This window comes from Pan troglodytes, chromosome 8 (genome assembly GCF_028858775.2).
Source record: "Pan troglodytes isolate AG18354 chromosome 8, NHGRI_mPanTro3-v2.0_pri, whole genome shotgun sequence".
NCBI lineage: Eukaryota > Metazoa > Chordata > Mammalia > Primates > Hominidae > Pan > Pan troglodytes.
In genome coordinates, this window is record NC_072406.2 from 127,163,863 (window position 1) to 127,187,639 (window position 23,777).

General features: G+C 41.0%; 1 long non-coding RNA gene across 1 annotated transcript in view; it reads left to right on the plus strand.

Moving 5' to 3' along the window:
• Positions 1-16,974, plus strand: part of LOC129136150 (uncharacterized) — a 31,682-nt gene extending 14,708 nt beyond the window's left edge. The window contains exon 3 of the long non-coding RNA XR_008537482.2: positions 16,845-16,974. This is a non-coding gene — a long non-coding RNA (uncharacterized LOC129136150). The remainder of the gene's footprint in view (positions 1-16,844) is intronic.
• Positions 16,975-23,777: the final 6,803 nt, after the last annotated feature.

The following is a 23,777-nucleotide window of genomic DNA, read 5'->3' on the forward strand; positions in this document are numbered from 1 at the left end:
GACTCTAACAGGTTTTCAAGAATGTGTCAGTAAGGGCCACTAAATCCGATTTTTCTCGGTCCTCTTTGTGGTCTAGGAGGACAGGTAAGGGTGCAGGTTTTCAAGAATGTGTTGGTAAGGGCCACTAAATCTGACATTCCTTGGTCCTCCTTGTGGTCTAGGAGGAAAACTAGTGTTTCTGCTGCTGCGTCAGTGAGCGCAACTATTCCAATCAACAGGGTCCAGGGACCATTGTGGGTTCTTGGGCAAGAGGTGTTTCTGCTGCTGCATTGGTGAGCTCAACTATTCCAATCAGCAGGGTCCAGTGACCTTTGCGGGTTCTTGGGTCGGGGGGTGGGGGGAACAAACAGACCAAAACTGGGGGCAGTTTTGTCTTTCAGATGGGAAACACTCAGGCACCAACAGGCTCACCCTTGAAATGTATCCTAAGCCATTGGGACTAATTTGACCCGCAAACCCTAAAAAAGAGGTGGCTCATTTTATTCTGCACTATGGCCTGGTCCCAATATTCTCTCTCTGATGGGGAAAAATGGCCACCTGAAGGAAGTATAAATTACAGTACTATCCTGCAGCTTGACCTTTTCTGTAAGAGGGAAGGCAAATGGAGTGAAATACCTTATGTCCAAACTTTCTTTTCATTAAAGGAAAATCCACAACTATGCAAAACTTACAATTCACATCCCACAAGAGGACCTCTCAGCTTACCCCCATATCCTAGCCTCCCTATAGCTCCCCTTCCTATTAATGATAAGCCTCCTCTAATCTCCCCCACCCAGAAGGAAACAAGCAAAGAAATCTCCAAAGGACCACAAAAACCCCTGGGCTATCAGTTATGTCCCCTTCAAGCTGTAGGCGGGGAGGGGAATTTGGCCCAACCCAGGTACATGTCCCCTTCTCCCTCTCTGATTTAAAGCAGATCAAGGCAGACCAGGGGAAGCTTTCAGATGATCCTGATAGGTATACAGATGTCCTACAGGGTCTAGGGCAAACCTTCAATCTCACTTGGAGAGATGTCATGCTATTGTTAGATCAAACCCTGGCCTTTAATTTAAAGAATGTGGCTTTAGCCACAGCCTGAGAGTTTGGAGATACCTGGTATCTTAGTCAAGTAAGTGATAGAATGACAGCTGGGGAAAGGGACAAAGTCCCTCCCGGTCAGCAAGCCATCCCTAGTGTGGATCCCCACTGGGACCTAGACTCAGATCATAGGGACTGGAGTCGCAAACATCTGTTGACCTGTGTTCTAGAAAGACTAAGGAGAATTAGGAAAGAGCCTATGAATTATTCAATGATGTCCACCATAACTCAGGAAAAGGAAGAAAGTCTTGCCTTCCTTGAGTGGCTACAGGAGGCCTTAAGAAAATATACTCCCCTGTCACCCAACTCACTCAAGGGTCAATTGATTCTAAAAGATATGTTTATTACTCAATCAGCTGCAGATATCAGGAGAAAGCTCCAAAAGCAAGCCCTTGGCCCTGAACAAAATCTGGAGGCATTATTAAACCTGGCAACCTTGGTGTTCTATAATAGGGGCCAAGAGGAGCAGGCCAAAATGGAAAAGCGAGATAAGAGAAAGGCCACAGCCTTAGTCATGGCCCTCAGACAAACAAACCTTGGTGGTTCAGAGAGGACAGAAAATGGAGCAGGCCAATCACCCAGTAGGGCTTGTTGTCAGTGTGGTTTGCAAGGACAGTTTAAAAAAGATTGTCCTATGAGAAACAAGCTGCCCCCTCACCCATGTCCACTATGCCGAAGCAATCACTGGAAGCCACACTGCCCCAAAGGACAAAGAATATCTGGGCCAGAAGCCCCCAAGCAGATGATCCAACCACAGGACTGAGGGTGCTCAGGGTTAGCGCCAGCTCATGTCATCACCCTCACTGAGCCCTGGGTACATTTAACCATTGAGGGCCAGGAAATTGACTTCCTACTGGACACTGGTGTGGCTTTCTCAGTGTTAACCTCCTGTCCTGGACAGCTGTCCTCAAGGTCTGTTACCATCCGAGGAATCCTGGGACAGCCTATAACCAGGTATTTCTCCCACCTCCTCAGTTGTAACTGGGAGACTTTGCTACAGATAGTAAGTATGCTTACCTAATCCTACATGCCCATGCTGCGATATGGAAAGAAAGGGAATTCCTAACTTCTGGGTGAACCCCCATTAAATATCACAAGGAAACTATGGAGTTATTGCACACAGTGCAAAAACCCAAGGAGGTGGCGGTCTTATATTGCCGAAGCCATCAAAAGGGGAAGGAGAGAGGAGAACTGCAGCATAAGTGGCTGGCAGAGGCAGGGAAAGACAAGCAGAAAGGAAAGAGAGAAAGAGCAGAAAGTGAGAGAGAGAGAGAGATAGGAAGTGATAGCAAAGAGGGAGTCAGAAAGAAAAGAGAGAGGAGAGAGAGAGGAGGAAAGACAGAAAGAGAGAGACAGAGGAAGAGACAGAGAGACAGAAAGAGAGAAGCAAAGAGAGGAAGAGACAAAGAAGGAGTCAAAGAGAGAGAAAGAGAAGTAGTAAAGAAAAAACAGTGTACCCTATTCCTTTAAAAGCCAGGTTAAATTTAAAACCTATAATTGATAATTGAAGGCCTTTTCTGTAACCCTATAATACTCCAATACCACCTTGTTGTCAGTGTAAACAAGGGTATAGCCCAAAAGCACTGAGGCCACTGACAACCCGTAGCCTTCTTATCAAACATCCTTAACACAGCAGGTTTCCTAACAGGGAATCTAAATCTTAAGGTCGGACCAGACATAGGAGGAACCGCCTTCAGGACAGGATGATAGATGGTTCCTCCCGGGTGATTAAGGAAAAAGACACAATGGGTATTCAGTAAGTGATAAGGAAACTCTTATAGAAGCAGAGTTAGGAAAATTGCCTAATAAGTGGTCTGCTCAAACGTTGAAGCTGTTTGCTGTTTGCACTCAGCTAAACCTTAAAGTACTTACAGAATCAGGAAGGAGCCATCTATACCAATTCTAAGTTAATATGGACTGAACGAGGTTTTATTAATAGCAAAGAAAAATTAAAATCTCAAACTTACAAGGTTTTCAACTAAAGTAAAGTTTGCTAAAAGTTAACAGTGTAACATGTATTATCCTACTACCACACACTCTCTCAAAGGATTTCTCAGACAGTTTGCAAAAAAGAACGAAATCTGTCCTTACTCTACAATCCCAAATAGACTCTTTGGCAGCAGTGACTCTCCAAAACCGCTGAGGCCTAGACCTCCTCACTGCTGAGAAAGGAAGACTCTGCACCTTCTTAGGGGTAGAGTGTTGTTTTTATACTAACCAGTCAGGGATAGTATGAGATACCACCCAGTGTTTACAGGAAAAGGCTTCTGAAATCAGACAATGCCTTTCAAACTCTTATACCAACCTCTGGAGTTGGGCGACATGGCTTCTCCCCTTTCTAGGTCCTGTGACAGCCATCTTGCTAATAGTCGCCTTTGGGCCCTGTATTTTTAACCTCTTGGTCAAATTTGTTTCCTCTAGGATCGAGGACATCAAGCTACAGATGATCTTACAAATGTAACCCCAAATGAGCTCAACTAACAACTTCTGCTGAGGACCCCTGGACCGACCCACTGGCCCTTTCAATGGCCTAAAGAGCTCACCTCTGGAGGACACTACCACTGCAGGGCCCCTTCTTCACCCCTATCCAGCAGGAAGTAGCTACAGCGGTCATCGCCAAATCCCAACAGCAGCTGGGGTGTCCTGTTTGGAGGGGGGATTGAGAGGTGAAGCCAGCTGGGCTTCTGGGTCAGGTGGGGACTTGGAGAACTTTTGTGTCTAGCTAAAGGATTGTAAATGCACCAATCAGCACTCTGTGTCTAGCTAAAGGATTGTAAATGCACCAATCAGCACTCTGTAAAATGGACCAATCAGCAGGATGTGGGCGGGGTCAAATAAGGGAGTAAAAACTGGCCACCCGAGCCAGCAGTGGCAACCCACTCGGGTCCCCTTCCACACTGTGGAAGCTTTGTTCTTTTGCTCTTCACAATAAATCTTGCTGCTGCTCATTCTTTGTGTCCACACTACCTTTATGAGCTGTAACACTCACTGCGAGGGTCTGCGGCTTCATTCCTGAAGTCAACGGACCACGAACCCACTGGAAGGAACAAAGAACTCCCGATGTGCCGCCTTTAAGAGCTGTAACACTCACTGCGAAGCTCTGCAGCTTCACTCCTGAAGTCAGTGAGACCACAAACCCACCAGAAGGAAGAAACTCTGGACACACCTGAATATCTGAAGGAACAAACTCCAGACACACCATCTTTCAGAGCTGTAACACTCACCGCAAGGGTCTGCAGCTTCATTCTTGAAGTCAGCAAGACCAAGAACCCACCGGAAGGAACAAATTCCAGACACAGTAGGAAATCTGTATTTTTGATCTGTGGCTTCCAGAGTTACTCGAGTCATTGAAGTCTCCATTGCAGCCTTAAGGAAACAGAGAATGGTTTGGAGGAGCACATGTGGGAATTGTTATGGACCAGGCTTGAGATGCACATAGGGCATTTCTGATCAAACCTAGCTGGAAGCAGGGCCAGGAAATATAATCTAAGGAAGACAGTTTTTGTAGACAGTAGTCTTTGCATCTGAGACATGTGGATTATCAAGCAATTAATTAGAAAAAATATAGCCAGGTATGATGGCTCATGCCTGTAATCCCAGCACTTTGGGAGGCCAAGGGATATGGATCACGAGGTCAGGCATTCGAGACCAGCCTGGCCAACATGGTGAAACCCCGTCTCTACTAAAAATACAAAAATTAGCCTTGTGTGGTGGCACGCATCTGTAATCCCAGTACTCAGGAGGCTGAGGCAGGGGAATCTCTTGAACTTGGGAGGCAGAGGTTGCAGTGAGCCAAGATCACACCACAGCACTCCATCCTGGGTGACAGAGCGAGACTCTGTCTCAAAAAAAAAAAAAAAAGGAAAGGAAAATATAATCAAGAATATTGACAGGTAACATTTATTCAACACTTACTATGCACCAGGCAATACACTAAGTGTTTTACATGGATTAACTCATTTAATCTTAACAATAGCCCTATGAAGTCAGTGCTGTTATTATCTCCACTTTATAGATAAGGAAACTGAAGTACAGAAAGGTCAAGTAGAGAAATGGCCATGCTTGCATTCTCAGTTTTTGAAGCAACTGTTACAGGAATCTGGTGTGAGAAATGCTCTAACAAGATGTGAGTCAGGGGTTGGGAGGTACTGAGTCTGAGTTGGGCAGTTGGGGATGGAAGGATGGATGAAGAACAGTTTGACAGAGAAGCTGACACTTGGCAACTCTGTGGGACCTTGAAGGGTTAGAGGGACTTCACCAAAGAAACTGGTGGTCAGGGAAACAGGGGAGGGTCACGGCAAGGAGGGAAAGGAAACTGTACCACAGCAGAGAGTCTGAAGCTACTACAGTGTAGTTCAGCGTATAAAGAATAATTATTTTAAGGTAAACTTATAACCTCATGCAAATATAAAATGAACACGTGTCAAAGATCTTATTTAATTTATTAATTAATGAGGGAACCTGTAAGATGTTACAGCCGGTTCAAAGGATAATTCAAATAAATCCATGCAAATATGTAGGCAATAAGGAATGCTGAAATGAATTTAAAAGTAGATGCAAACTGATTTATCCACAGAGAAATAATCAGTTGCATTTCACATAACAAAATTCAGTTGCTTTTCTACAGAAGGAATTGTTTGCATCATTACCAATTTTTCTACAACTAACAGAATTATAAAATAACTCAAACACAATGAAAGGCAGATATAACCCACAATGGTATGATAGATACAATATCCACATCCAGGATGTTTTTTTCTCATTTCAAAGTCTTTCACAAGTTTTCCTGATAAGGGAGTGTCAATAATACTGTATGGCAGGCAATAAGACTGGATGGATGGTTGGGGCCAGGTTTTAAGGGGTAATAAATGCCATGTAAAGGTATGTGCATACTATGCAACATGTCAGGGAATCTCAAATTATTGGTAGAGTATGTAAGAAACACTTGTGGAGCTTGTTAATAAATTCAAATTCCCAGACCCAACTCCTCAAGGGTCTAATACAGTAGGTTTGGAGTAAAGCCTGAAAATCTGCAATTGTGCAAAAAAAAAACCCAGGTGATTCTGATACACTTTGAGAAGCACTGGTGGAACTAATAGTCACTGAACGTTTTTGAGCAGGGGAGAAACCTGAGGACGTCTATGTTGCAGCAGTGGAAACTTGATTAGAAGTAGGAGAAGATGCATGGTCTTAAAAGAATGCAAAATGATGGCTAATATTTGAGTGCTTATGATGGGCCAGGGGCTGTGCTAGGCGCGTGGCACACATTCAATACGATGGAAGCCTGTATCAGTCAGTATTAGTGGGGTATCTTTAAGAGTGACCAGAATTAAGGGGGGTTTTCACCAAAGCCTGAGGACTGAGCCTCCTCATCCTAAATTCAGACACAATGCTGTACCTATGCATTTGCCTCCAGGCTGTTCCTGGGCCTCCAGGGACTGGCCCAGGCTCCTGATAAATAGGGACTCCCAACAACATAAAGCCTGGATTTTGGAACTTCCTGAATGTTACTCAGGCTTTCTAGTAACTGTAGAGATCTGAATAATAACACAATTCTAAGTTCCCCTACTCATAAAGCTGCTCATCATTTAGATGGGGTAAAGCACCTGAAATACAATGAGCATCACTATTTTCATTCATCCATGAAATGAACATTCTGGGGAGATCAGTAAGTTGATGTATCACCCTTGAACAGGGCAAAATGAATACTCACCAGGAATATGTGGTATTTTAAAAAGAAGGCAAAGGGAAGAATAGTGGGGATGGGGCAAAAACTTTAAATAGATTCCCCCAATCATATATGGCAATTGAAGATAATTAAATTATCATTTTAATTGAGTAAGTACTCATGGAGCCCTCACTATTTGAAAATGAACTGCCTCCTAATTGTTAGTGTGCAAATGTGATACATTAAACTTAAGCTATTTTAATAAAACATCCATTTTTGGAAGCTGTAGTAGGTTCTCCCAGGTCAGATTTGATAAGCCATAAAGAACAAATGCCAACTCCTATTTTTCTATGGTGCTGGGAAATAAGAGAGAAATGTGTAATTCAAAGCAATCATTTAATTTTATCCAATAGCTTGATTCTCCTCTCTCTTCTAGCCTTTTAGCTAAGCTGTTACCAAGTAACCACACTAGTTGGCTTGAGTCTTACCACTGTTTCCCTGACCCCACAGTGGAGAGACTGCATCTGTTAAAGAGCAGTTATGTAACCATGGCTATGCTGAGCTGGGATTCCCAAGGCTTAGGTTCTTTCTGTGAATGACCTTCACCAAGACACCTGAGGTCTGTGTGGAACCACAGGCTTGTCATCTCTAAGGCAGAGTTGATAATTCCATCTCTTTCTTGAGCCCACACTGAGAAAAAGATTACATGACTGCAGTTATTTGAATGCCTCATGGAAAGACGTCTTATAAATATTATAATTAATGTTATCATTAAGTAATGCTTCAATGCAGATCTTCCAAGTATAAATATCAGCTGAGTAAGAAGTCAATCTTCCCTGAAGCAAAATTGAAATTTGTAAATGTGATTTCTGGGAGCTTATTTTGTAATACATGATTCCAGAGTGTCCATAACACACACAATTGTCTTTTTTCCCCTACATGGGCTATTTACAACAAAATTGGACTTATAATGTTTATTTCCAGGGATGACTAGAACTTTAATAACAAACCTTGGGCCAGGCATAGTGGCTCATGCCTATAATCACAGCACTTCGGGAGGCTGAGGCTGGTGGATTACTTGAGGCCAGGAGTTTGAGAACAGCCTGACCAACATGGCAAAACCCTGTCTCTACTAAAAATACAAAAATTAGCCGGGTGTGGTGGCGTGTGCCAGTAATCCCAGTTACTAGGTAGGCTGAGGTACGACAATCGCTGGAACCTGGGAGGCGGAGGTTGCAGTGAGCTGAGATTGCACCACTGCACTCCAGCCTGGGTAACAGAGAAAGACTCTGTCTCAAAAAAATAAAATAATAATAATAATAATAATAAACCTTGATGAAAGGTTTCTAAAATGTTTTCATCTAATGGTTTTCTTGACAATTAGATTTTCTATATAATGTCAGTTCATAAAAAAACTGAGAACGACCACATGTCATATCGACTGCTTAAAAGAAAATACGTATATTTACAAACATATACACAATACTGTCTTTTGTCTGGTTAGTTTAGAGGTTAGAATAAACTGCAGTATGTTGTAGTGGACAGATCATAGAACTAGGAGTCAGGATGTCTGGATTCCTAGGAAGCAATGAATAGGTTGCACGGTGCAGCTCAATGTTATTCAAAGTGTGGTGCCCAGACCAGCATCATGAGTACCCTCAGGGAGCTTGTTAGAACTGCAGATCCTTAAACTCATTGAATCAGAATCCCTAGGTGTGGGGCCCTGAAATCTGTATTTTAGCAGGCTCTCTGGGATTGTGATGTGCCTTAGAGTTTGACAACCACTGGGTAGCTGATCCTGAGTTAGACTTATCAGGCATGTGATCTTGAACAAGTCACATAATCTCACTGAGTTCAGTTTCCTTATGTTTAAAATAGGCCCAATAATATCTATTTCACATGGACTGCTTTGAGGATTAGGCAAGAGGTCTGTAACAGACACTGTGGAACAGTGTCTCTGGTCTACAGCTGACCTTCCATAAATGGTAGTTGCCTTGATTCTCTGCTCTGCCACATAATAGCTGGTTAACTATGAGCAAGTAATTTAGTTCTTCTCAGTTTAGTTTCTTCACCTGTAAAAGAAGGAAAATAACTGTTATACTCAACTTCTGAGGTGGCTATAAAAATCAGTTTAAATTATGGGCATTGAAGCTCTTTGTACACTGTATAAGGACTGTACATCTAAGGGATTAATGAGACCAGGCTGATGATTTTAAGCATGGAGTAAATAGTAACACTGACTCTGTTCTATGAACCACATGGAAACTCTAAAGAATATGCACATTTGAAACACAGGTATCATCTGGGGAAGGTGATCTGCTCACCCAAACCAGTTCATGAACATCAGTCTCCAGTGGTGTGCTGGAGCTAGCTGTACCAGCTCATGAGGGCCAATTGTTTCATTTTTAGGAATTTTGTTTGCTGGTTAAAAATAGTCATTATTTAAAATTAAATTATGTAAACAAACAATAATATTAGATAAAATAAGTTAAAATAAAAACAAAGGAACTAATTATCCCCAAACTCTTCCCCACCTAATTATTTTACTATCTGTGCCTTGGGATTATTTACATTGATTTTATCCATATGGTGACAATACTATTCATATATAAATGGTGTGCTTCTCTTCATAACTCTACATAGCCTGATGTCAGGCTAGTAGCTTGAAATTGGCCACAGTGGGAGTGTGAGCATTTGTACCATGAGGCTTGGCCAAGGCTACAAATCCAGACTTTTGTTTTTCCCTCCTGGAGAGCTGTCTGTTAAAAATTTACCAACACAGCACTGGTCTTACCTTTGTTAATTTACCACAGTCCAGGTTCTGACCTAGACTTAGAAACCTGGATTTGTCAGCAAGCTGAGGATAGAGCCATTATTTCTAAGAAGGACTCACATTACCCAAGTGCAAAGCCTGATATATACCTTCAGAATATCAATTTATTAATTTACAGTGAAGAAAGCCACCCCAGGGCATTCCCCAGGGGAAGGCAAAAAGAGCTTGATGACATTAGGGTAAGGTGACACAGAATATCCGTTTCCACAACTGAGACACCTGCTGCCTTAAGGAAGGGACAGGCAAGTCCTTGGGCAGGACCTTAGAAGATTGTCACTGTCCATCTTGCTCTAGGACTCTCCTTCCCAGGCATGACGATGGCCGACTCTGTCCTCCTGCCCTACTGATGGGATTATCTTTTCTTGACACATGGCAATGCCTCCAATCAGAGGCTGGTAGCTATTTTTTATCTTCAAGGCAGTATTTTTCAAAGGGAAGTTCATGGACCGTATGCATCTGTATCATTTAGATGTATATTAAAAATGCTTAGGTCTTCCCCAGTTCTACTAGATCAGAATCAGTGTTGGTGGGGCCCACGAATCGGTATTTTCAACAAATCACTAGGTAATTTCTATATATACTATAGTGTGAAGACCACTGCTTGAAGGTTTCTTTGCATATCTCCACTAAATACAAAAAATATTGACTTCTAGATTTAACTCCCAAAGCACTTGCATTTTTAAGTTTCTGGGGGCATTATATTGTGGTACCCCTATACCACTCACACTCTAGTCAGGAGGTATATTATGGACTGAATGTTTGTGTCCCTCCAAAACTCATGTGTTGAAGTCTTAGCTTCCAATGGGATAGTATTAGGAGATGGTGCCTTCTGGAGGTAAAATCAAGCCCTCATGAATGGGATTAGTGCCTTTAGAAAGAGAGCTCCGTCACTGTCTTTCCATCAATTGAAGATGCAGTGAGAAGCTGGTAGTCTTGCATCTGGAAGAGGGCCCTCACACAACCTGATCATGCTGGCACCTGGTCTCAGACTTTCAGCCTCCAGAACTATGAGATGATAAATTTCTGTTGTTCATACCCCACCCAGGCTACAATATTAGGTTGCTGCAAAGTATTTGCGATTTTTGCCTTTACTTTTCAGGGCAAAAACTGCAATTACTTTTGTGCCAACCTGATATTTTGTTATAGCAGCCCGAACTAAGGCAAGGGAGACTACATCAGACAGTTTAGCTATGTAAGTACAAATATATCCCTGTTTAGGAAAACTAAGTTCTAACCCTGACTTCAGGCCAGTAGCCACCTTTTCAATCTCTTTCATGAAGGGACCATTATCATTACCACTGGTGGCAAAAATAGAGGCACGAGAATGGAATTTGCTTTTCTGTGAAATCTCAGTGTATACAGATTGAAGAGCAAGGGTTTGCTTTCATCTCTAAGAAGCAAAAGTGAGTATGGACTGGCACATTATCAGAGAAAGAATCATTCTAGTTCGGTGGGTCTTAACCAGGAGTGAATTTGACTCCAGGGAACAGTGGGCAATGTCTGGAGACGTTTTTATTTGTTATAGCTGGGGGATGAGTGGGTGGGTTGCTACTGGCATCTAGTGGGTGGAGACCAGAGATGCTGTTAAACAACCCGCAAAGCACAGGACAGTCCCCCACAACAAAGAATTATCTGGCCCCAAATATCAATAGTGCCAAAGTTGAGAAACCTCATTCTAGCTTCCTTTTCCCTTCTACGTTCTAATCAACTGTTGTTCTTTCAGCATTAGGATTCATCCAGCAGTCTCTTTCCCCAGCAATTTGTTGAAATTTTTTAAAAAATGGACTCATTTTAGTGTCACAAGAAAAAAATACATTCACAGGAAAGGATGGGTCATTTTGTTTAATGATGTTTTGCCTTTCACATAGCAAAAGCTTAATAAAGTATTTTTAAATAAAATGGTGAATAGGTCAAAACATTAATTTCACATGTGTTTTAATAAATAACAGGAAGATGGCTATATTATATAAATTGTTCTTGTATATGTCTTGAGTGGATCATCAAACACAAACGCATCTACATGCCTTTTCCTGTGAATAGATCTAATAATAACGCTCTTCTAAAAACAAATTAAATGGATATTATTTGCTGAGAATGTAATGCTTGTGTGAATAGAAGCCAGCCCTGAATCCAAGCCCCCAGATCTATTTAAAGAATTTGAAGAATGTCAGAAAAGCACATGGCTTCAAGGTTAATGTGTAAGACTCACAGAAACTTGAAAAATCACTATGACTAAAAAGAAAGTATGAGCTCCCTGTATGCCTTTAAATTGGAATGACAGCCAAAACCAGTTAATTATAAAAACAGCTAATTTAACAGGTTTTCAAATTTGTTTCTTTCTCCAAGTAGCATATAGCCAATAATCCTTAAAGAGAAAGCAAAGAAGGGGAAGCACTGAACCAAATTTGCTTCTTTGTACCTGCTCAGCTCAAATGCAGAGTTCTCTACCTGGAAATTGACTGCTTCCATAGTTTGATAGCCACAGAGAGATGGGAACAGAAGGAGAGGTATAATCCCAGACTTGATTCAGCTATAGAGAATGACAATAGTGTCAGAGGCCTTCCAACCAGAGCGACTCCATCTTGAATACGGGCTGGGTAAAACAGGGCTGAGAGCTACTGGGCTGCATTCCCAGGAGGCTAAGCATTCTAAGTCACAGGATGAGACAGGAGGTCAGCACAAGACCTTGCTGATAAAACAGGTTGTAATAAAGAAGCCAGCCAAAACCCACCAAAACCAAGATGGCCATGAGAGTGATCTGTGGTTGGTCTCACTGCTCATTGTATGCTAATTATAATGTATTAGCATGTTAAAAGACACTCCCACCAGTGCTATGACAGTTTACAGGTACATTGGCAACTTCCGGAAGTTACCCTCTATGGTCTAAAAAGGGGAGGAACCCTCACCTCCCAGAATTGCCCACCCCTTTCCTGGAAAACTTGTGAATAATTCACCCTTGTTCAGCATATAATCAAGAAGTAACTGTAAGTATCCTTAGGCCAGAAGCTCAAGCCACTGCTCTGAATGTGGAATAGCCATGCTTTTATCCTTTACTTTCTTAATAAACTTGCTTTCACTTTACTGTATGGACTCCCTGTGAATTCTTTCTTGCAAGAGATCCAAGAACTCTCTCTTGGGGTCTGGATCAGGACCCCTTTCCAGTAACAATAGTAGTAAGGGGTCAGGGAGACTGGACAAAGGAGTTTAAGAAGCCTTAGATAAAGGGTCCTCATCATTGTCATAACATAAAATCATGGACTCCTAGAATTTTATAGCTGATAGGATTAGAAATTTCAAAATTCAATTTCATTAATTTTCATCTGGGAAAACAGATGGCCAGAGAGGCCAAACAATTTGTTAAGGAGCACTGAGGGCAGACCACACTGGAACGCAAACCTCTTAGCAGAGTATACAAGGCCTTTGATCTCCTCAGTCAGAATGAACTAGAGCTTTCCAGGGTACCCTTTCTGACTGTTTAGCATGTTTGCCAGTCTGACTAATTTTGAAGTTGCTTAAATATCTGTCCTTTCCACTGTATCATAATCTCCTCATTCATCTTCAATCTCCAATGCCTTGAACTCAGTAAATGTTAGTTGAACAAAAGTAAATTGAACCCAGAATTTCTGATCATAATCTGGAGCACTTTAAAATTGTCAGCTTACTGGGAAACGGGATAACATGTGATTTGTCTTTGATTTTTTTTTTCTCATATGCTTTTTCCACCTATAGATGCTACATGAATGTTTTTAAAATCTGATATAAAAATTAAAATTAAAAAATTAAAGAAAATTTGATACAATGCTACATTTAGAGTGTTGTGATTAGATTTCTTAAGTGTATCATGGTGATCTCTACATCACGTGGTGATCAAATCGCTTTGGGTTTTAACACATAACTGACAAAGGCTTGGGGACATGTAAGATCCCAAATATATTTTTATTGATTTTTTTTTCTTGTTTGTCCTCTCTTAAATAACTTTTTTTGTTATAAGAATAATTCGTGTTCAGTGGAGAAACCATAGAAAATAGTGACAAGTGAAGGAATAAATTTAAAATGACCCATAATTGTACCATACATTCTGACTTTTTAAACCCCGAACAAATTAGCCTTGGGTAAGTACCAGGAATAGAGTGCAGCATTGAAAGTTAAAGTTTGGGGAAGGATAGCTGACTTAAGAAATTATCTAGTTAGACATTTTTTGATGGGGTAATTTTGCAGATGACATTAGTGAGAGAAGGGACTTGCCACTCTCACACAGCTAGTAGGGGTGTGGGAGGATATTGGAACCAAATTTCAAGTCTTCAGTGAAGAATCAAGGGAGAAGTTCTAAAACCTAACAATATCCCTCTGGATGGACATTTATTTTATTACTACAATAAGCCACACGGTGAGTCATAAGGAGCATTTCATTCTTCTAATATGTCTCTACTGTATTTAGAATCTGATAAAGCCCCTATTAGAATTCATCTCTTTAAGAATACAAGAAGCTGAGGAACTAAAGAGAGGGTTGGAATAATCCACTAATTATATCCGTTAAGCTTCAGTTACGCTAATAAGGAATATCACATGACTGTGGTGTGTGCTTGTTCTGAACAGTAAAGTACATGAGGAAAGATAAGATTCAGGGCTGAAATGTCCTTCAGCATATGTAGGTAGTGGTGATGAAAGTCATTAAAAGAAAAATTGATTGAGGTATTTTAGTAAACAAAAGAACTCACCACTTACCCATCAGGAAGTGTATTGTTAATGCAGTGCTGTTCAGCCTTCTGGAAGAAAAGGTTTCTTCATGCTTCTCTCTTTAGCCTAATTCTTATCCTGTCACTTTTCAGGCAAAATTAAAAAAAAAAAAAAGATTGAAAACGATGGTCCTATTTTATTTGCTTCAAAAGAAACAGGCTGTTGCATTGTGCTTGGAACAGTTTACTCTTGGCCTTGATGTAAGTGTGAAAGGAAGCTCATGTAATTGACTAGGCAGTATCTGAAGAAGCAGGAAATACAGTGTTAAGAAAATGAACAGGCATGAAAACCATGGCTATTTGATAAAAGTAAATAATTTCTGCAGTTCACATGTTCTCAGCATATTTTCTTTGATACTGACTTGCTTAATATGACAATAGCAGAACCATGGTAGCTTGTAGGCATTACTTTTCTTTTAATTTCTTTTACATTTTGAATTTACCAGCACTCACATTTGTATTACTTTTGGGTTATACTGAGGATCTATAACTTATAGATCAAATACCTGACATATATATGCATTCTCTGAAGTCTTAGGTCAGAACTAGAACATTCTTGTTAACATCAGTATAAGATATTAAAATGGAAGTTTTGCCTAAGACTGAAGACAATAAAAATATCATAGTCTGAAATGAATGCCAGAACACCATACAGGATTTAAATATCTATACATATACATGTGTGTGTATTATATATATTTAATATATATCTATGTGGGATAGGAAGAGGTAGGGGGAAATCAGTTTTACAATTATTAAGTATTTCACCCTTGACAAGAGTATATATATTGGAAATCAGTTGGAGAGTATTTTTAAAGATAAATGTTAGTGTGCTATGAATGAATCCACCCCTACCACCACTGAGGCAGGGTAGGAGAGGCCTGTGCTCTTCAAGCATAGTTGGAAAAGGACCTCAACAAGACCACTTCAAGAGTCTAATGTGTGGAGACTGTTGCTTAGGGGGACATTATGGTCTAGCTTCTGACTCACAGCTAAGTCAGGGAGACAGGTTGGCTGCTCTGATCATGGAGTCCAAAAGATGGCCTGCATTGAAAAGCCTCATGAGTGTTGACTTAGGGCTAGTCTAAGAGGTCCCTGGAAGAAGAAACACTCAGTAGGAGAGAAGCTGGAGGTACCTTCAGTGCTGAATTGGAACCTAGATTCATTCCCCCGTGGAGCGAATTACATAGGAAAGATGCCCAGTGATGGAGAGTGGGGGTGTCTCTAACAATTACCCACCCACCTGCCCCCACCCCTAAGAAAAAGAAAATCACATACAACCAGTCAGCTGTAAACATATGCCGAGCCTAGTAAACTGAGATACTAAGTTACCAGGGTACCTGGCAAGTAAGAACATTCCTGATTCCCTTCCCTCCTCTTCCTCTTTGCCCTCCAACCTTAGTGGCTAGCAAGATGGGGAAAGGAGGAGAAGCTGTAAGTGGGGAAAAAAGAGCAGCTTTCTCTCCTTTTCAGCTGCTGGATTCTCCCTCGTCATAGGCCTGAGCTGGGGAATCAGGAAGAAGGATTCTTTTTAAAACTGAAGTAACATTATCATTTAATTTAAAAACATTTTAAATTTTGACAATGTTGAGATTAGATATACTAATTATTAAACTAAGATTATGTTTTGCAGCTTGAAGTGATAAGAAAAACCTCTTATCTAAGAGCATCCAGGAAAGTCGGGGGTTTCCTGAACATCCTTTTAAATCCTTTGGAAGTCAGCTTTCAGAGAGGATTTAAAGTGTAGACTGGGCCTTCAGAAACTTGGTTAATGTAGTGGTTTCCTATGCAGACTTGGGGACTATACCTTGTGTGGAAGAGAGAAAATAAGATTATCTTACATTTTTCCCATTCCTTTTTCAAAAAGAAAGCTCAGCTAGCATGAAAGTTAAATTCAAAACGTAATGGGTATTATTTGCATATTCAAATCTAGTGCATATCATGTAAGTACTGAATTATGGTATTCATTATTTCAAATGACAAGCTGGATTTTTTTTTCTTTTGAATTTCACAAATTAATTTTCCTTGGAACCTTTTGGTTTGGGCTTTAAGAGTTTAGGCTTTCATCACAAAGAGAGGACAGCCTTGAAGATTAAAGTGTGTGGCTCTTCTCAAGATGTTCTTAGTCCAGCAAAGGATTCTATGCATATTTGGGCTTCCTTCTATCTCATAACCTGTATTTCTTGATATTCTATTTATATTCTGTAAGATTTTTTTTAAAGGAAAAATTCTTCCATGGTTGAAGGACATGTCAAAAATAGAGGATACAGTTTTATATCAAAGGAAGTTTCATGATATGACTGTAGAAGCTCATTTGACTTAAGACACATCATTTCCTCATGGAAGTGTTAAACAGATCTGTACAATAAGGTTGGCAATCTTTGTGTAAAACAGTTTTTTTTCTCCTGCTCTAAAGAAAGTGTATATTTCAAAATGTGAATGTCAGCAGTCAGAAAATAGTATTTTTTTAACTTCGTTTTCAAAGTCCTCAAAAACCTGTACCTAATCATGAATTTTTTTTTTCCCACAGATTGTTTCTTCTTCTCCCTCCCAGAAACTTTGAAGTTTTTCTACATGACACCAGGACCAATGTCTTTTTTTAATTACACAGAAATGAAAGAAAAAAAGTGTGTTGTATCGTTAACCAAATATATGAAATCTTGAAGCTGTATTTTTATTTTTAACTTTATTTTGCAAAGAGGCCATTCTCTTTGGTTAAAGTAATTTGTTATTCACAGTTTCCTTGTCCTCATAGTATCAAGGGGAAAATTGTAGAAATTTTAAAGGAAGCTCTAGGCAATGTTTTCATCCCTGAATCTTTGGAGAGTTATAAAAACAAACAGATTACTGAACCTGTAAGAGAACCAATCGTGAAGTCATTACATCTAAGCATAAGCAAAATCTCCTCTTGGATCATTAAGTTATAGAAGAAAAGAAAGCCTGCACTTTGAAATTTAGATAAAGCTTGGTAACTTGTAAGTCAAACACGTAAAATTTTACAATTCAGGAATATCGATAGCAGTTGAGTTTAATAGACTTCTCACATTCCAAATTTAAAGCTTCCTTCGCTGTGCTAATAGAGATACAAGAGCAGTAGGAGTTTAAGAAGAATGAATCAACAATTTAAAACTATAATGTGTTTTTTATTCATCTCCCTTATTCACATATATTTGTTTTGTTTTGAGAAGGATTCCTGCTCTGTCGCCCAGGCAGGAGTGCTGTGTCACGATCTCAGCTCACCGCAACCTCTGCCTCCCGGGTTCAAGCGATTCTCTTGCCTCAGCCTCCTGAGTAGCTGCGATTACAGGCGTGTGCCAGCAACCCCGGCTAATTTTTGTATTTTTAGTAGAGACAGGGTTTCACCATGTTGGCCAGGTTGGTCTCGAACTCCTGATCTCAAGTGATCAGCCCGCCTCGGCCTCCCAAAGTGCTGGGATTACAGGCGTGAGCCATCACTTCTGGCCCTTATTCGCATACAATTTAAAAATCATCACAGAATGTTTGAAAGAAGGAAGGGGCAGAAAATTACCTACTTTTCCTCTCCCCAGCGATCTCCTTCAAATCTGTGCCTTTTCCTCAGGCCCAGGCCTCAATTTACTGAGCAGTCACACCTCACAGAGGGAGGTCTGGGCAATCCACTCTTGGTCACAGGAAAGCCATTGACCCTCCCACTTCCTCTCCTCCGCCTTGTTCTCAACTCGACTTTGGGCTTTGTTTCTGTTCAAGTCCTAGGAACTGGTTTCTTTTATCAGGTTAAGTGGTTAGTTCTCTTTCCCTCTAGTTGCTCTCACTCCCTGACTCTTGCCTTCTGTAACAACTGGAGACAACTCTTTCAAAACCAGCTCCAAGCCCCAGACTTCTCTCTGGTTTTAGTTCGTAAGGCAGGTGCCCTACTGAGTGAGCCTAGATCAGACAGAAACATAGCTGTTGGCAAGGATTTAGGTGAATTTCCTTCCATTGTTTTTCTAATACCTTTTTTTTTTTTTGTAAATATAACCATGCACCTACACACATATTTGAATATCCTGCCTTTTTATTGAAAATGACATGATAGGGCCAGGAGTGGTGGCTCATGCCTGTAATCCCAGCACTTTGGGAGGCCGAGGTGGGCAGATCACCTGAGGTCAGGAGTTCGAGACCAGCCTGGCCAACATGGTGAAACTCCATCTCTACTAAAAATCAAAAATTAGCCGGGCTTGGTGGCAGGCTCCCAACTACTCAGGAGGCTGAGATGTGAAAATCGCTTGAACCCGGGAGGTAGAGGTTGCAGTGAGCTGAGATCTTGCCATTGCACTCCAGCCTGGGCAATGAGAGCGAAACTCCGTCTCAAAAAAAAAAAAAATGACAGGATAAACATTCTAGATAGTCTCTATAATGGTCATGATTAAGACAATAAAATAGTCTGAAATTGTCAATATATATTAATAATAATTTATTTGGCCATTCTGCCAAGTAGCAGACACCTGTCATTCTGCCCACTCAGCACCTCTCTTTCTTTTAGGGAAATGCTACCCACTCTTTGCATGGGTTCTGGATGGAACTGTTGATCACAGTGTTTTCACTCCCCATTTTGCCTCACCAGAGGTAAACAGAAGACCCAAGCCAGGCCAGTTACACACAATCTTCAGATAATTACCATATTGATCACAGTATCACCCCACTCAAGGCTTGGTTGGAGATGAGCAGAAGAGACTAAAGCTGGGTCATTTTAATTAACACCTGTACCCCAAAGAAAGACTGTCAATGAGGCTTTTATACCGACACTCCTGGTTTCCATTCTTCCTGATGCCATTCATTTGACGAACTACCCAATCTTTCCAACAGTGTCTTTGGAAGAAAGATAGTCAGAAAAGAAGATAGAGTTGTTTTCTGTTCTTTGCAACCAAGGAACTCTAAATTATAGACTTGTTGCTAGGCACTTTGGTTATTTTTATTATCTTGAATACTTCTGTGATATACTTCTTTGTGCGTGCCTGTTTGTACGGATGTAGCTTTTTATATATTTTATATAATTTCTCAGAAGTGGAATTACTTAGTCAAAAGGTATGAACATTTTTCTGATTCTTAATATAAATTGTGCAAATGCGTTTTAAGAGGATTATACCAGTTTACATTTTGTATTATATATAACAGAAAGTACTACTGAAAAAATATTACAAAAATTTGTCTCTCTGTTCAGGAGGACCTTGTAATAGATGATAAAGTACTTGAAATAGGAACATAGAGCATTTTCAGTTTAAAATAATTTCATTGGGTTATTTACGGAATCCTTAGAATTATGGCCAAACAGACATTTATAGATTATCTGTACCAAACCTAGGTTGGTTACATAAATTGCTTATTCAACTGGCTTAAATCTATAATAGAAAGATGACACTTACTGAATGTTTAATATACACTTTGTCAGGGGCTTTGTATTATTCTATGACATCTTCAAAATGACCCTACTTTCCTATTTTATAAGTAAGGACAGGAAGGCTTCAAGAACATGACTAATTTTCCCAAGGGCTGTACCAAAGCCAGAACCCAAATCTATATGGCTTTTAAACCTGCATTCTAAAACTGCATCTCGGCCATCTTATTCCTATAGAACTTAAGGTTAGAAAGCCAGATTGGAGTCCCAATTTCACCACTTAGTAACCAGACAAACTTGAGGAATTCACTCAACGTCTTTGAATCTTCATTTTCTAATCTTTAAAACTAAGACAATAATACTTGCTCTACCTATGTCCTAAGATTTCGTGAGGCACATAGAGATAGTGTGGAAGAGTGCTGTACAGATGTCAAGTGTTAGCGTGATTACTTAGATCCCTGAACACCATGGATGAATGTCTCTGACTGCTATTAGAGGTCATAAAGAATATTGGGGCCAGGTACATTGGCTTATTCCTATAATGCCAGCACTTTGGGAGCCTGAGACAGGAGGATCACTCAAGGCCACGAGTTCAAGACCGGCCTGGGCAACATAGTGAGACCCCCTTCTCTACAAAAAAAAAAAAAGCAGCCACGTGTAGTGGCACACACCTGTAGTCCCAGATACTCAGGAGGGTGAGGTGGGAGGATAACTTTAGTCCAGGAGTTTCAAGGTGCAGTAAGCTGTGATTGCACCACTGTACTCTAGCCTGGACAGCAGAGTGAGACCCTGTCTCTAAAAAAAAAGAAAATAATAATAATAATAATAAAGAATAATGGGGCCTTGGGATACCCACTCCTCTCTTTCTGCTCTGAGTTGTGAAGCAGTTGAGTTACATATGCATGTCCAATGGATGAGGTTGAAAATATCAACTGGATTGGAATGTGGCTTACTTGTGTGGCCACAATGAGCTTCGTAACACTTCCTGACAGGGTGAGAAGACAAACTTCCTCACCCAGTCACTGGCAGAGCTGGACACTCTGTGTCTCTCCCACAGAACAACCTCTTACTGCATGGAGGCGGACGAGAAAGTCGACCGAGAACAGGCTACTCCAAAAAGCAGAGCACCAAAGGCACCAGCTGGTCAGGTCCCCCTTCCTAAGTAAACAATCACGTAATTCATTCGGGACAAAGCCAGAGAGGTGGTGTGGAGAAAGAGAGGGCAGTTTCCTCCCAAGTTTTTCCTGGAATTCTTTATGGGAATATGAGGTTTGGGGGAATAAGACTTCCCTTTAACAGTGAAGAATCCCCAGCTCTATTAGTAATAGGAAATCGCTTACAAGGATCCTGGGGAGTATTTCCTCAGCTCGTTCTGCCTCCTACTTGGCTGAGTGGAATGGAACCATCTGTGGCTGCTGCATATGATATTGTCAACTTTGTCATTCCACACCCACTCCTTGACGCCCTACCATGTGGTCATAAGACTCCCTTTAAAGTGTTCCTTTAAAAAACAAAATGTGTTTTGTTTCTATAAAATACAGCTCAATGTCAGAACCCTTGTCTTGTTTGCTCTCTGATGTAACCCTTTCACAATGTTTGGGCAGCTTATTCTCTCTATTTCCCTGTAGGATCCCATCCAGGCCAAACTGAGTGCCAGCCTCATTTGGGCAGCAGATGCCCTGTGGAAGGGCAGTAGGAGACGAGAGCTAATTGTAACTTTGTGATTAGCTGTCATGGATGCCTGGTCCTGTCAATAGCGCTCAATAAAGCCAGAAGGCCAAGCGTTCGCTTCTGCATACTGATTGCTGAGTCAGATTTCTCAGTGCAGAAGGGCTTTCTAGGCAGTCAATTTTAGAATATTAGTCTTGGTTCTTAAGTGGTTAAAATCCCTAGCTGGTCTTTAATCTGAGCCTGGAGAATTTAGTTATGGCTGACATTCTGCTGTGATATTTTTGCCCTCAATATATATGTCTTTCCTCCGTCTCTTAGATCCCTGAATCATAGAGATATATACGTTATATAATCAACTGTCTCCAGTCTCTAAGAGTGATAAGTACACATTGTGTCAGGTTGAGGGGACAGGAGAACTTTCAAATGCCTTTCTTGCCCCTTTTTCCTTCTCACTGCCTCCCACTAAGACCAGCCACTTATTATTCAGCTGACACTATCATCATGACCAGTGAGGTCTTTTGGGGCTACCCTGGTTCGGATCCTTCTGGAGGTTTGTTGCTTAACTCTGTCTTCAGTCCTATGAGCTGCTTTTTCAATAAGTTTCTATTTTGGCTAAAGTTGGCCAGAATCTCCTTGTAACCAAAGAACAAATAAAATACCAGCTTGCAATGTTCTATGTTGCTTCCACTAAACTTATGCAGCACTTCCTATCTAATCCACCTACTAGTCTTTTTTTTTTTTTTTTTTTTTTTGAGACGGAGTCTTGCTCTGTTGCTCAGGATGGAGTGCAATGGTGCAATCTCGGCTAACTGCAACCTCTGCCTCCTGGGTTCAAGCAATTCCCCGGCCTCAGCCTCCTGAGTAGCTGGGACTACAGGTGCATGCCACCACGTCCGGCTAATTTTTGTATTTTAGGAGAGAGAGGGTTTCACCGTGTTGCCCAGGCTGGTCACGAACTCCTGAGCTCAGGCAATCCGCCCTCCTCGGGCTCCCAAAGTGCTGGGATTACAGGAGTGAGCCACCTCACCTGGCCCCGACCTACTAGTCTTTAGTGTTTGCTTCCTTCTATTGGGTAATTGTCTGTTTATATGCATGTCTTGTTTCCTCAAATAAAATGTGGTCTTCTCAAGGGTATTGGCACATGTTCTATCCATCTGTAGATATCACAGCACCTAGCAGTGTCTTTCACAGAGGAAGTACACAACTGGCATTATTAATTCATTGCTCCATTTTTTCCTTCTTTATCCCCAGCATTTCTCAATAATTTCAAACATCTCCATTGGAGTACCGGAGAAAGCAGGTAGCTTTACTTGCAGCTATGTTTCTATCCCCATAGTAACTAAAAGAGGACCCAGAGAAACATGTTTAAATGCTGTCCTGTTATCAGGACCTCAGCCTTCTGATGCTCCGTGGTTTGGGGGTTATTGCTTGATCATCTCCTCCCCAACCTACACTGTGTACCTATGCTAGTCTCTTCATGAGGACTAAGCCCCATAGTAAAAGGGCTAGATAAATAGAAAATCATTTTATGTAATTATAAGAATGAGAATACTGAGCATTCTGGTGTTTGTTTAGGATAAGCACATCTTTATTTGTATGAGAAAAAGAAAAAGAGAGTGAAAAATATATTAACGTGCATATTGTTCAGAACCCTTGGATTGCAAGTGACAGAAACTCAATTCAAACCAACGTAAGTCAAAAGGAAAATATATTGGCTCATGTAACCTTCTCACAGAGAGGGCAGGATGGAAGGGGCTTTGGGAACAAGAGAATTGTTCTCAAATTCTAGGAATACTAGGATTAGTCCAGGATGGGTCACCTTCCTGTCCCTGAGGTGGTGGTAGCGATGGTAGAGTCTTATGGGAGGAAAGAGTGCATGTTAGGATGAAGGTAGGGCTAAGCAAACAAGGGCAAGGGCCACTATATCATGCTAAAAATGGTTTTTTTTTTTTTTTGATGTCTTCCTTAATTTCACAAATGCTTCCAACAAAATAGCACACAGGAAAAAGAACATAGGGACTCTACTGGTGGGTGCTTTTATCTTAAGCCTTGTACTCGCTTTTCACAGCTTACTCACTGCTTGTACCTGAGGCCATATGCCCTGTAAAAGCTTCTGCAGGGTTTCTACTAAGCTGGGTTCCTTATATGGCTCTCTCCCATTTCTGTTGCCTCACTCTAGTGATCTTTCTCTTTTCCTCACCTCTGGGACTGGTGGCTGTTTGCATGGACTGCCTTAGCTTTGCTCTGGGTTCTTTCCTGGGGACAATGTCTTCAGATTATCCTAGACCAAATAAACTATAGCCACTGGGCCAGGCTCTTCCTCCTCCAACTGGACCATGTTCCCAGGGCTCTTCACCTTAGTTTAGGTCAAGCATTCTTGGCAAAAGAAAGGCCTAGTTAACAATAGACATTCTAGCAATTGATTCTTTTTGACATGTT